The sequence below is a fragment of the Neltuma alba genome, unplaced genomic scaffold (genome assembly GCF_004799145.2).
Source record: "Neltuma alba isolate B1F8T4 unplaced genomic scaffold, ASM479914v2 tig00010867_pilon, whole genome shotgun sequence".
Lineage (NCBI taxonomy): Eukaryota > Viridiplantae > Streptophyta > Magnoliopsida > Fabales > Fabaceae > Neltuma > Neltuma alba.
Window position 1 is genome coordinate 597,965 of NW_021635659.1, and position 15,143 is coordinate 613,107.

General features: G+C 35.6%; 1 pseudogene; it reads left to right on the forward strand.

The window, feature by feature from the left end:
- Positions 1–1,818: 1,818 nt before the first annotated feature.
- On the forward strand, positions 1,819–13,368 carry LOC114759581 (protein NRT1/ PTR FAMILY 2.13-like; annotated as a pseudogene).
- The last annotated feature ends 1,775 nt before the right edge of the window (positions 13,369–15,143 follow it).

Genomic DNA, 15,143 nt, shown 5'->3' on the forward strand with positions numbered 1-15,143 from the left:
GAGTTAGAATTCTTTCATGAACCAAGTTAAAACACAAGTTTTTGATCATTTTCTATCCTCTAATCCCTATGCCATTTTCTAATCCTTCATAACAAGTTATATGGCATTTTGGGCAGCAAGGTTCCACAGGGCTTTTAGCTAGTTTTATCTATCCAAAACAATCACTAATCAAGTCAATTAAATCCTTAATGAAAGCCTTATCTTACCTTGGAGAAGCTTAATTGGTCTTCTTCTTCCTTTTTCTCTTCCTTTTCCTTAAACTCAAGAGAAAAACCTTCTCTTTCTATTTTTTTTCTATTTTTGCCGAAATTACTTGAACTAAGGTGTATTTATAGACAAATTTTTGGATTGAATTTTCTTGTTTTGCACTTCGAAAATGTTATAAATCCCATGACCACTTGTCCTATGATCTTGTCTTCCATTCCTTGATCAAGCCATATGTCTATCAACCTTGCCACATGTCCCTTCACCTATTATACATGTGATAAAAATATAATTTTTATTAAATAATTTTATTTCTTCCAAGCTTGCCCTATGACATATTGTATAATTCTATCCATATCCTTCCTCTCACACTTGAGGCCAAGTAGAAAATTTGGGAAAAAATTGTTTCACTAAGCTTTAGGCTATTCCACTGTAAAATCTTATCGTTCCGGTTAAATTTTTTCTAGATCCTGTCCAATCTGGTATCTGTAAAAATTTATTTCTTTGTACCAATAACTTTCCTTTATTGAGGAGAATTTACCACTTTTTTAGGTCAAAATTTGACCTATAACCCTTTTTATTCAAAATTTTCCCAAAATCAGTTTTCTACTGACATAATTCGGCTTTAAATATTTTTAAAGCTAACTCTTGTACTTGCAAAGGTTAGGAATAATTTTACAATCTGTAATAATTTCTTGACAAATTTTTTGTCATTTTGGTATGAATTATTGAGACAGTTGTATATTTAAAATGATTTATTTTTTTATTTTTTAATTAGCCAAAATAACTGTAATTACAAAAAAGTTAAAAATTATTCTATTTTTATCTTTTAGGCCGAGATATTGTTCTAGAACCTTTATTTTATTTTTTATGAATTTTTGAGAATTTTTAAGAATTTCAAGCACAGTTTCCAATACTACCTTTCTTTGACTAGTATTTTTAAAAATGACAATCCGATCTCTACATGGGTTTCACTTTAAAAATTGTTCCATTTGTCTCTACGACACTACCTAGCCCTTAACGAGTTCTAGATTCTTCATTTTCCATGTTAAACTTAACTGGATATGACATTAAGCCTCTAGGACCCAACTCATTTAAACTTTTCTAGAGGGAACAAAAAAGTAACCCTCTTAAACACTACGAAAGAGTAAAAAAAAAAAAAATACTTATTATGTAAAGACAGGGAGAATATGTATATATGTTAATTATACGCAACTTCGTTCTAATTTTAAAGATTTCATTTTCAATCAATTAACCAATCCAGGGAAGTTAAAGTGAGGAAGAAAAATCAACCGCCATCTCCATCCAACATATCATTCATTTCATCTTGTTTGAGAGCACATAAATCACTGCCGCGTGGCCTGTCTCCCCTTCCTCCTTTACTCCAAACCAACCCCTTCAATTAACTTCTCTCTGCTTTTACGGGTACTCTATGAAACCAAGCTTCATTTCTGCTTTAATCACGCCAAACTCATCCACCTCTTAACTTTCCCACACAGATAAATATATATATATATATATATATATATATAGATATACAGAAGGGGGTGGGGGAGGATCAGTGCTACCCAGGAAGAGAACTAAGAGAAGGATACTTAGTGGGATCGAGAGAAAATGTCGGCGGCAGCTGAACAACGACGACGTGAAACCCAGAAGAAGCAGCCTGGTGGATGGAAGGCCATTGCTTATATTCTAGGTCTCTCTCTTTCTGTTTCTTTGCATGTCTCTTTCTTGTAGGGCAATTATCATACATGTGCATGTGGGCATTGTGAAGGATGATTCCTTGACTACAGAGAAATCTCAATGTCATTAGATGTGTGTGCGTGTAAATTAAATGCAGGGAATGAGACGTTTGAGAGGTTAGGAGTATTTGGTTTGTTTGCAAACTTTGTGGTGTATCTGACAAGGGAGTTTCATTTGGATCCTGTTTTTGCTACGACTATTATGAGTATTTGGTTTGGCCTCTCCAACTTTGGACCTCTCATCGGTGCCTTCATCTCTGATGCTTATGCTGGTCGCTTCTACACTATCGCTTTCGCTTCTCTCTTCTCTCTTCTGGTATGACTACTGCATCTCTCTCTCTCTCTCACTCTCACTGATAATTTTTTGAGCCAGTCTATGTGCGTTTAATTAGGGTTTTCTCGCCGCTGACCCACGTTAGTGATGATTCTTTACCGATCTTTTTGAGTAGTCTATATGCGTTTTCACAAGTTTCCCTTTTTTCCTGCTCCTGGCATGATTGCTTTATCAGTTTTTTTTTTTTTTTGGTGGGACTAAATCTATCAGATTTACTCAAATTTCAAGTTTCAAGAGATTCGTTTACGTGACGTTTCTCCTCTAATCGCAATTTTAGCCAATCCACTTTTCCACTACTCATCAAAGATACACGCTCATCCATGACCAATATTCGCTATTTGCTTTTTTAGTACTTTTTTGGGTAAACACTAAACAATCCTCATGTGCTTTAATTTTTTTTTTTTCTTTTTTATACACACCCACATTCTCCCATTGTTTATTATTCCCTCCGGTTCAAAATATAAGCTAAACTTTGTGATGGGTCTTGATTTTTTTTATAAGATAACATTCACTTTTGTTTAAGCATTTAATGATTTTATTTTCAATTTTATCCCTTATATTCTCTTTCCTCTTAATTCATTTATTGCATCTTTTACTTATTCTTTTCATTAATAAGGGTATATTTGAAAAAAAAAATATACCTTACATATTTATTGTTTTAAATTGGTTTTAACTAGTTTCTTGATAAATGTAAATTGATAAAATTTAGTTTATATTTTGAAGCAGTGGGAGTACTCTTTACCATACTTTAAAGATAGTTATATCATTCACGTGAATAGAATCAGTGTCACGATTATTATTTCAGGAGTATGACATCATTTACATCCGCCAACGGTTAAGACTCCAACCGAAGTCTCAAAGTTAGCGAAGTGATCCAACCAAAAAGCCATAAAGATTTTTTTTTTTTTGGTTCAATGTGTGGTCCATCCTATTCATACAAGTTAGACAGACAATATTTCCCCTACTACACAATATAAGTCACTTTAATTAATTCATCAATATCAAAAACTAATATATGGCCTGTACTAAATATAAAATTCATTTTATGATATAAATTATACTACAAAGTGAGTTTTACATTTAAAACCAGAAAAGTAGTTAACTTATTAAATTTGTTCCAAATTAAAATTTTTTCCAACCTCATCCATATTAAATAAAGTTGCGAATGAGAGAGAAAAACATTAATTACTCTCTAATTGACTTATATTTTAAATCAAGTCATTCTTATAGAAGTAACTTATATTATGGAGTGGAGGAAATATTTTTTTTCTATTTATTCTTTTGCCAACAATATTTTTTCTGCTTATTTTTGCTAAGAATTTTTTTCTATTTATAAATCATATTATTAAATCTTTCACATGAATATATTTTTTTGTCCTCTATTTATTATTATGTAGATTATTATTTTTTAAAAAGTGTATATATTAAATAGAAGTAAAATTAAAAATTTATTTTAAATCTTAAAACAGTTAAAAACCTTACGGTTTTTCTTGATTCCACTGAAATGTCGAAAATGACTCATAATAAATAGGATAATAGAAGTAAATGACAATGCATATAATTTTTTTAAAAAACAAAATATAAACCATTTTTAGGTACTCATACCCTTTTTTTTTAGTGAAAAGTAATACATTAATCAAAATATGTACAGAATAAAACTGGTATAAGAAACAAGGCTAGAGACAGAACTACAACAGGTAGAGAGAGTTAGAGTTTGCATATATGACTACAAAAATTTCTAGCCTCAAGAATATGGTTTGCAAAAGCGATGGTCTCATTGGTTAGGTGGAAACTGTGGGTCTACTCTTGATTGAAAATTAGTTTGTTGCGTGCACCCCATAGCTTCCAACAGAGTACTCCAAATGTTACACACCAAAGTGAGTTGCTCTTCCTGCATCCTAGGTTTTCCATGAACCATTCTGCCAAACTCAGTGTGTAAAAGCGTGTCAGGTGTGTGTTGGGGACAATTAATCTCCAACAATTCATAGCCAGACTACAACGTCTTAGGACATGGTCAACATCCTCGTATCCAGATCTGCATATTCCACACTCAGTGCTGCTAGCCATATGCCTTCTTACCCTTTCGCTTCTTGTCAGTAATTTCCCTCCAATGGATAACCAAAGGAACATTCTTATTCTACTTGGGCCTGGTCATCACCATGCCAGATCCTACTTGCCATCTTCCTTATCTAGTGTGTGCTATACTAGGAGGTTATAGGCTGAATTCACAGTTACTTCACCGCTACCCTCAAGGTGCTAGTGACATTGTGCTTGTTGTCTGACATTTAAGGGTGAAGGAATAGCAACAATCTGATCAATAATGCCTTGGGGAAGTTTTAAATCGAATCTGTCTAGATCCCATTATCCTTTCGCCTTAACGAATTGTGAGATTGGCTCTTACAGTTTGTTATCATCTAATGGTGCAAAGCTTAGGTGGTGTAACGGTCCAAGATTGCCCACCTAGTGATCAGACCAGAAAAGTATCTGCTGGCCATTTCTGATACTCCATTTGATACCCAAAGCAGCATCAATCCATATTGTTGCAAGGCTCCGCCAAAGGTGTGGGGCTGTTTTGACCCTAGGTAGCTTACACAGTTGAAATGCCAACCATACTTTGCACAAGAATTCTAACCCACAGAAGCTCTGGCTTAGATAAAAAGGATACAGCAAGCTTGATTAAGAAGGCTGAGTTTTGCTGTCCGATGTCCTTTATGCCACATCCTCTGAACCGTTTTGGTTGGCAGGCAGCATCCCACTTTAGCAGGTGGATTCCTCCTTGGTTCTCATTTGAATCCCAAATAAAGTTAAGTATATGGCTTTGTAGCTTGGAGATAGTTGAGGCTGGCAAACGTGTGGTCTGCATTGCATACATAGGTATTGTTGAAAGTACAGATTGTGCCCAGATAATCCGCCCAGCTAGTGATAAGGAATGTTGTTTCTAGCCTGAGAGTTTTCACTAGACTTTCTCTTCAATATACTTTTAAGTATCCTTAGCTACACGGTTGTGTAGCAGAGGAACTCCAAGATAGTGCCTAAGATATGTGGTCCTCTGGAAGTTTAATTGCTCGCAAATTGAGATAACAGTTGACGTATTGATGTTTTTTGAGAAGAAGACTCTTGTTTTACTACTGCTAATTTTATGCCTTAATGCATCACAAAATTCCTTCAACATTTTATGAATCAGTCTTACTTGGGGCGCCTCCGTGGTACTAAATGAAATTAGATCGACAATAAAGAACAAGTGTGAAAGAGGAGGGCCATTCCTTCCCATGCAGATTGGATGCCATACACCACCCTTTAATTCTTTAGTAATGGCCTATGATAACCGCTCCATGCACATCACAAAAATGTAAGTAGAGAGGGGATCCCCTTGCCTTATCCCTCTCTATGGATAAAACACTTCACTTGGCTTACCATTCTAAATTACTTGCATGCTTGCTGAGGTAATGCATCTCATAATAAGAGAGATAAGGTTGCCCGGCAATTTCACTTCCTTTAGTGTATCCTCTATGAATTCCCATCAGAGTCTATCAAAGGCTTTTTCAAGATCCACTTTGATAGCCATCCATCCTGTTTTGCCAGATTTCCTCTACATGGAGTGGATGGCTTCCTGGGATATGATTATATTATCTGTTATGTTTCTTCCCTTAATGAAGCTCGTTTAGGGAGGCAAGGTAAGAACTGGCATTATCTGCTTAAGCCTGTTTGCTGCTATCTTTGTGATGAGCTTATAAGTGGTAGAGCATAAGCTTATTGGATATAATTCCTTAAGCACTTGTAGGTGATCAACTTTAGGTACAAGAGCAATCATTGTTTTGTTGAAATTAGGATCGATCTCATTGCCCTCAAAGATACTCCACACTTCCTTATATAAAGTGTCCCTAATTACTTCCCATTAGGACTGGAAGAATAGGGCGTGAATACCATCAGCTCCTGGGGCTTTCAATGGACACATTTCAAAAAGTGCTCGCCTCACTTCCTCCTTGGTCACGGCACAGTCAAGGGAGTTAAGTAATGCGTCTGAAATAGGGGGAAAGAGGTCTGTGTACCTATAATTAGGTTGCTGATTATGATTCGATTATGAGGTATAGAGATTCTGGAAATATCGCGATGCCATTGCACAAAGTTTAGCTTAATCTGACTCCCATTCACCTTTGTCATCTTTAAGCAACATGTTTCTGTTTTGCCTTCTTCTGATCATTACCTTCGTATGATAATATTTGGTGTTCCGGTCTCCATCCCTAATCCACTGGCTTTGACTCTTTTGTAACCAGAGAACTTCCTTTCTTAGACAGGCATCTTCATACTCGGTGAGAAGAGTGCACTCTAGATCAAGGTAGTACTCTGAAAAGGGGTTTTGTTCCAGGGCCTTCTGCACTACAAAGATACAGTTCCTCAGTCTCTATTTAGTTTGCCCGATTCAGCCAAATACATTGGTATTCTAGCTTTGAGCTTCAGCACTAAAGTAGTTTAGATTGGCAGCAAGCCCTTGCTCCGAGTTCCAGACCCTAACTACAAGGTCCTTGAAAGATGGATAGTGGAGCCAGGATGCCAGAAAACAGAAGGCCGGTCTATCTTAAGTGTCAAATTTAGCGTGCGTGATCAAAATTGGCCTATGGTCACTTTGTATTCGAGGGAGATGCATCACCACTATATTGGGCTGGCAGGAGATCCATTGCTTATTGCTTAAGGCCCAATCCAGTCTAACTATAAGGTTCCCTCGTTACCAAGTATATTTTGGATTAGAGAAGCCCAAGTCCACCAACCCTGCACCTTGGACAAAATTTTTGAATTTTTTGTGACCTATAGTGTTATTATGAGCCTTGCCCTGTTTGTCATCAATGTCAAGGGTTATATTGAAGTCGCCTGTAAGAAGCCATGGCATGTTAGCTTGAACTGAGAGCTTTAGAAGGTCTTTCCACAGAGATTCCTGCATAGTAGCATTTGGACTACCGTAAATGACTGTGAATAGTAAGGATGCCGTTTCATTGACCCCCCGGATAGATGTGTGTATGAACTGTTTATGGTTTATTAGGATTTGCACACTCACCTGTTCCCACCATAAAATCCAAATTCCACCCGAGTAGCCAGAAACTCCACTCTATGGGAATTTTGGTAGCCAATCTTTTGAATCACCCTATCAGCTTTAGCACTTGAGATCCTGGGCTCCACTAAAATCACTACATCAGGTTTGTATCCTTTTAACAGAGACTTCAAAACACTATGAAATTTAGTGGAAGCTATTCCTTGGTAGTTCCAGATGAAGAAGGAAAGATTCATTGGGAAAGGGGGTTAACGCTCCATATCGGAGCTATCTTGAGCCAAATCATCATCTAAGTTTGCCTCAGTTGCCTCCTTATAGTGATTCTCTTCGTCAGAGAGAGTAGAATGGCTCAAGGCCTCAGCCAGTGCTTTTGTCAATCTCTCTGAAGGTGTACCAATTTCATCCTTGTATATGGGCTTCCAACTTTTTATTTTAATAAGTGATTGTAATTTGAAGCCACTTTTCTCTAGGCCCTTATCTGGTGGTTTGGGCCGGATGTTCTCCTTTCCAACTTTAACATGTGGGCTGGGCTTCATTTGAAGGGGTCCAGTTTGGGAGCTCCCTTTATCTGATTTGATGTCTCTAAGTGTGCCTGCTTCCGTTAAGGAGATGGTTGTGTGGTTTACTTTGGTAAGGGTTGAAGGGACATGAGTCTCTAGGTAGGCGGGAGAATCAAAAATGGATTCGGTGGGAGCTTTCTTGGATTGGGCACCTTTTGGGTTGTTGTGTTGGCTGGGTTTCTTCCCTCTATGATTTGTTGACTTCTGAGGACACTCTACATTATACTTTCTTGTTACCTCAGTTGTTGTCACAGTTCTATGATCTAGTGAAATCCTCTGTTCTGCTTTTCTATTTTGCTGAGAGTCAGTGTCAACCGAGGAAGCTAGGATTTCGAACCTGTTGCCGCTACTTTCACCTTTATAAAAGTAACTATCAGCCTATTTCTAAGTCTGTTAGCCCTTATGGGACGAGAGGGAGCCTTCATCCATGACCTAAAGATCTGATCCTTACGCGCCTTCCTTTCACGCACCCAATTCTCGACAGATAATGGTACAGGCTAAGCTGCTTCTGGATTTACCGTCAGCGAGTTCTGGCATGGGGTTTGCGGTGGGTATTGCTGCACTTTCATGGGGCAGGCCAGCTCTAGATGCCCATAGCATCAACATTGATAGCAAATAGTCGGCAAGCCCTAATACTCTACAAATTGGGTCGTCCTATCGAGTTTAATCATTGAAACTAAGGGCTTGGTTAGATCAAGCTTTACTACGAGCCAAGCAAAGCGAGCTTTGTCCACTCCCTCTATGTTGTAATCTATCTTCAAAACCTGACCAATGACTTCACTGATGGTGCGTAGCACATTTTTATGATAGTAATGGTAAGGCAGTCCTAGTAATCTGACCCATCCATAAACTTGCTTGATCTCAAGATTGATCAAAGAGAATGAAGGTTCCCATGGGTGGATTGTCAAGTAGTGACCTTGTACTACCCACGGTCCTCCTAATAGGGCCTTCTGGTAATCTTTTTCATTCTCTAGCTTAACCATAAATCATCCTCCTTCGAGCTCAGTGAGCTTAAAGTTGCTTATGGGCCTCCACAAACTAATGATCTTTGATTCAAGGATACTCAGCCTTACGTAGCGGCCTAAGACCTTCACCACTATCGCATGCTTTATGCAGCTAGCCATAATTTCTTTGACTCTCTTTGAGAAGTTGATAGTGGGGACTAATCTATCCATATTAATCTCCACATCGCTGTCTCCCAAATAGACTTCCTCCTTCCATTGCCTACACACGTTTCCTTAAAGGTTCACACCCCCATCAACTTGTCCTTGAACGAAGGGGGAGTTGGCTGAGCGTTGATCTCCTCTTCATTAGGTAGGTGTCCAGGGGAAGCACCCTCTTAGTCTTCACTTGCATTAGGGGTAGCATCAATGTGATCGCCAGCGTCATCTTCCATTGGGCTTGTCTCTTCCTCTTGAGACAGCTACTTTTGGATAGGGGGCCATTTTGTGGTGCCCTTGGCATTAGCTTCGGTTCCTTCGGTATCTATGTCTGTAGAGGCCTCCTCTTTGTCTTGTATCTTTACCTTCTTCATCATTCTATTATCTTCAGCCAGCAGTGACCTCTCTACCTTTTCAGCTAACGCAACGTCAACGCTGCGCTCCATAATGCAGGTCGGCAACTGCAACAAACCACAAGCCTGAAGGTGTCTCTCAGCTTTCCACTGTCTATAGTGGGATGTCACTCTTTCCTCCACCGCAAGAGGCTGCGGAGGAACACTCACGCTCTCCGGCGACTTGCCGCGAAGGCAACATGACTCTTATCTCTCTAAACAGTTCTCTCTATTTTTTTTAATCTTTTAATTATACATACTGTTTTTTTATTGTCAACTTTAGGTACTCAGACTTGATGCATTAATTTTTTCTTAAAAACATTTTTTTCGCCATTGAGTGTAATGAAAAATAGTGTTAAAAGTCAACAATTGATATTGGAAATGAGAATTTAATGTATTTAATAGAGGCAATAATGGAAAGCATAAAAAAAATTTTGGGAAAAATTAATATTTTAGAACTCCAACTTTTAGTTTACTTGCAACTCAATCTCTCAATTATAACTTGATGCGACTTAGTCTTTGAATTATTAACTATTTATAACTTAATCCCTCATCTTTTTACTTTTTATAATTCAGTTCTAAGTCATCCTATATGGCAAAAATTGATTCAAACTTAGCCCCCATATGGGCTTACCAAACCGGCCAAGTGACCGATTCACTGGTTTTCGGTTTGGTTTCTAATACAATATTTAATCACTAACTTTGATAATGTGCTTTTTTTTTTTTGTGTAAACTCAAAGTGTCTCCAAATCATTTTAAATTTGAAACTAATTCATGTCAAACTAAGAATATTAAGGTTAAAGCCTTCTCAAGAAGGGTGCTTTTCAGGATTCAAACATATGTGCTCAAACTTTAAGCTCATTTGTAACTCGATTCCTCAACTATGATTTCATGCGACTTAGTCCTTAAACTTTTGACAATTTATAACTCAATCCCTCATCTTTTTACTTTTTATAATTCAATTTTGAGTCATCCTATGTGACAAAAATTGATTCAAACTCCGTCCCCATATGGGCTTACCAGATTGACTGGGTGACTCGTTCATCAGTTTTTGATCCAACCTGTCGGTTGGTCCAATTTCCAATACAACGTTTTAATCACCTAACTTTGATAACATGCTTTCTTTTTTCTTTTTTTTGTGTGTGTAAATTCAAAGGGTCTCAAAATTATTTTAAATTTGAAACTAATTCATGTCAGACTAAAAGTATTAAGATTAAAGCCTTATCAAGAAGGGTACTTTTCAGGATTCGAACATATGTGATTTGTGTTTGAGATAGAGAGTACTCTCATCATCCATAATAATTTTTTTATATAACTATTTGGTTATGTCATCTTCAAGTAATGTTAATCCTAATTGAGAATATCTCTCTAAAAAAAATTTTTTTCCTTCATTCACAGACTCAAATTCAAAACCTTATATTTAAGTTGTCAAAACTCCTTCCACTGGGACAAAAGCCTAGTGGTCACAGTTTTTCAGTCTACATGTCCTTTTTTATACTTCATATTATTCTATGCTATTTTAAAATATCTTTTAAAAATATCCCTATTTGATGAGGTTTCAATTTCACAACCCTTGAATGATCTTTTAAAAAAAATACCCCTATTTATTTAATTAGGGGCCGATTTGGAAAAACAAAAGACCCCGTCTCTTGTTGAGGTTTTGGCAGCTGCTTACCACATTCAGGGAATGACAGAGTATTTGAAAAACTTAAGAAAACATTAGAAAGGAAAAAGAGAATGAAACTAAATAGATAAACTTATTCAGAAGTGCAAACATATGCTATAATGAAATTTATTTTAATTTCAAGTCAATCCATGGAAGAAATTTACATAACCACTAGAGAATAACTTTTCATGACATGAAATAATAAGAATGAATCGCCTCGTTCATGCATCATGATTCATGAAAAGCATATTCTGTTGTAAATTTCATATTGATAATAATGTGATTCCTTATATTAATTATAAACTCAATGACATCAAACCCTTCTCCTAATACTTCTTAAACGTGAGGTTGTCAATTCAAGCTCTCCATAAGGGATATAATAGTTGTGCAAATTATAGTTAACAAAAAAACGAAAGAAAAAAGAAAAACTTTAAATGTCCTTCTATTGAAATTCTATTGCTCCACAAACACAGGGAATGATCGTCCTGACATTAACGGCGTGGTTACCGGAGTTACACCCTCCGCCATGTTCATCTCAACAAGAAGCATTGAACCAATGTGTCAAACCCACCAAAACCCATATCGGTTTTCTAATAATGGGACTTCTCTTACTATCCACAGGCTCTTCTGGTGTAAGGCCTTGCAGTATCCCGTTCGGCGTCGACCAATTCGACGCTGGCGCCAAAGAAGGAAGAAGAGGGATCAATAGCTTCTCTTGATCAACGAAACTGTGATTGTTTACGTCCAGGAAAGTATCAGTTGGAAGATTGGCTTTGGGATTCCCACTATGTGTATGTTCTTCTCCATCTTCATGTTCTATGCGGGGACAAGCGTTTACGTTTATGTGAAGCCAGAAGGGAGTATATTTTCTGGTGTTGCTCAAGTTCTTGTTGCTGCTTATAGAAAGAGAAAGTTGAGCTTCCTTCTGAGAAAGAGAACATGGATAGGGCTTTTTATGATCCACCATTGGAGAAGAAGACTAGTACTGTTTCCTCCAAGCTTCCTTTGACCAACCAATTCAGGTCACAGAAAATAAACTCTTGTTAATATTTCTCACTATGTCATGCATTTTAGGAAAGTTTGTTCTATCATTAACCTTCTCAAAAAATGACAATGCTTTCTAATTATCCTATTATTTACTGCATTAATATAAAAAATTTTGTTCAATTCTTTTAAATACCTTTCTCTAGTTTTTAAATTTTGGATACTCATCATCTAAGCAACTAAATTTTTCCATTTGAATGTTAACCAACTATACCCCAGTATTAATGCATCCTTATAAAAGCGAGAAAAAAAATGGTAAAATGAAAAGAATATTTGTTAATATAATACTGCATATTATCCTACATTTTAAACAAAAAAAGGGTATTTAGGGATTATCCTACAAGTGAGGGGATAATATTTTTGAGTTACTAAGTTTTAAATATTATTTCCTAATCTGGTTTGATTTTATCTTATCAATTTTAGGGCGTTAAACAGAGCAGCTTTAATAATGGAAGATGAATTAAACCCAGATGCGAGCAGAAAAAACAAGTGGAGACTTGCTAGTATCAAGCAAGTTGAAGAAGCGAAATGCCTGGCCAGAACCTTTCCAATTTGGGTAACTGGAATCCTCTGCTTCATCCCCATTACGCAGCAATCAACATTCACAGTCTTACAAGCTTCGATCATGGATAGACACATCGGACCCGATTTCCAAATCCCCGCAGGTTCAATCCTAGTATTGTCATTCATCACTATATGCTTGTTTGTACCTCTCTATGATCGATTCCTCGTACCAGCACTTAGAAAAATTACACACCTTGAAGGTGGCATCACCTTACTTCAAAGAATCGGAATCGGCTTGTTTTTCTCTGTACTGGCTATGGTCCTGTCTGGGTTGGAGGAAACAGCTAGAAGGGCTCCGGCTAACTCGAACCAGAACATGTCTGTTTTTTGGTTAGCCCCACAGGTTTTTCTGGTGGGTTTGTGTGAGGCGATGAATAATATTGGACAGATTGAGTATTTCAATAAGCAGTTTCCAGAACACATGAAGTGCATTGCGAATTCTCTGATGTTTTGTTCTATTGGACTTGCCAGTTATTTGAACAGCTTGCTGGTGACAATAGTTCATTATGGAACTCGACATCGTACAGATTGGTTGGCAAAGGACTTGAGCGTTGGGAGGTTGGATTACTTTTACTACCTCGTTGCTGTCATTGGAGGTTTGAATCTGGTTTTATTTATCTGGGTTGCTCGTAGTGATGAGTACAAGGAAAGATTGTAAATGAATTATCTTTCACATTATATCTAAAAAGCTGTAAGGTATTGATTACCAAGTTCTAAGTGATAAAAAAGTTATTTGCCTTATGAATATAATATTTGAGTGCATGGTGGTATCTCTTTTATTATCTCTAATATCTTACGTAATCTTTATTATCTTATAATTTATCTTTTATTATTATGAAATCTGTAAATTTTTTTAAAAGTGTAAAGTTACATCTAGAATGCATGTATCCTGTATTTGGTAGTTTGAAAGAAATAAAAAGTACTCATCCGGTCCTTAACATAGGACTTAATTATTGAGTTGATTTTAATTCTAAATATAAGACTTATTTCTTATATTTATCATTTTTTCCTAAATTATCCCTATACATACTCCCCCAACCATACTCAAGTAGAAGAAGGAGGGAGGATATTAAAAAAGATAATTATGATGTTTTAAAAAAATCATATTTCTTAAATTAACTAGCTTATCTAACTTCATTAATCTTAATCAAATTAGTTAAATAGATTTTATATTGAGGACTGGAGGAGTATTACATTATTTCTCCTTTCTATTTCTCTACTTTTCTTCTCTTCTATTTCTTTATTTTTATAACATTTTGTATGCACAAGCGCTCGCTCACTCCCACCAATTTTTCTTATGAGAGATAAATAATTAATAGAAATCCAGTTAAAATTACCAGGAAATCAATCAGTACGTTACAAATATTTTTTTTTCCTAGAAATACTTTTATTTAATAATTGAACAAGGGAGAATCCTATAATTTTTTTTAAATTATTAAATCTCAAATGAAGAATTTCAATAAAAATTGATTATCATTTGCAAGTTTTGTGTTGTCAAAATCAAATAAAATATTATTACCAAACCCGATTTGGGATTTAATAATTTCAAGTTTCTTTTTATGGGATTCTCCCATTGAACAATGGCTCCTAATAGTTTATCTCTTTAATAAGCACTTCTTTTTATTTATGTTAAAAAGAAAACATTTTAATAAATAGGAACACGAGTACCCTCCTGAAGTTTTCTTTTAAAAATGACCAAAGGAAGCATATAATAGAAAGTTAAGGGCTTAATGACAAGTATAATTTTAATATGAAAACATATAAGTATATTAATATAAAAATATGCGGATAGCGTCCCTATTATAATTTAATTATAAAAAAATTCTTCAATATTTTATTTAAAATCTGCTTAGATTTTCTCCCAAATTAATTTTTTTTACCAACTCCAAAATTAAAATTTACTCCCTTAATTTTTTTTATCGTTAGAATATTCTAACTAAGCATGCTTTCTATGCTAGAAAAAACAACCAAATTTCAGATGCATTTAGTTGGTGAAAAAAATTTCAGATGTATTTAAGACATATTTCCGAATTTTCCCCTCAATAAAAAATTCTATTAAATAGCATCATTGAGTCAAGCATTAATAACAAGGATATTTTAGTCCACAAAATTCAATTTGAAATATACAGCCTCTAGTAGTTATTATAAGCTTCAAACAATTAATTTAAATATAAAGCATAACAAATTAATTAAAATTAGTTAAAAACAATAAAAGGGTTAAAAATATACTTTTATTTTCAAGTATTTCCTTAGGATAAAATTGAAAAAAATTACTAAATATTAGGGTTAAGGTATATCTAGTACCTAAAGTATTTTTCACAGGTGTATCCAATACCCTAAAGTATTTTTCAGGAGGGTTTAGCATCCTAAAGTATTTTTTTCGTCTTAGTGCTGTATGTACCAAAAAATTTTTTTTAGAATGCTAGATGCATT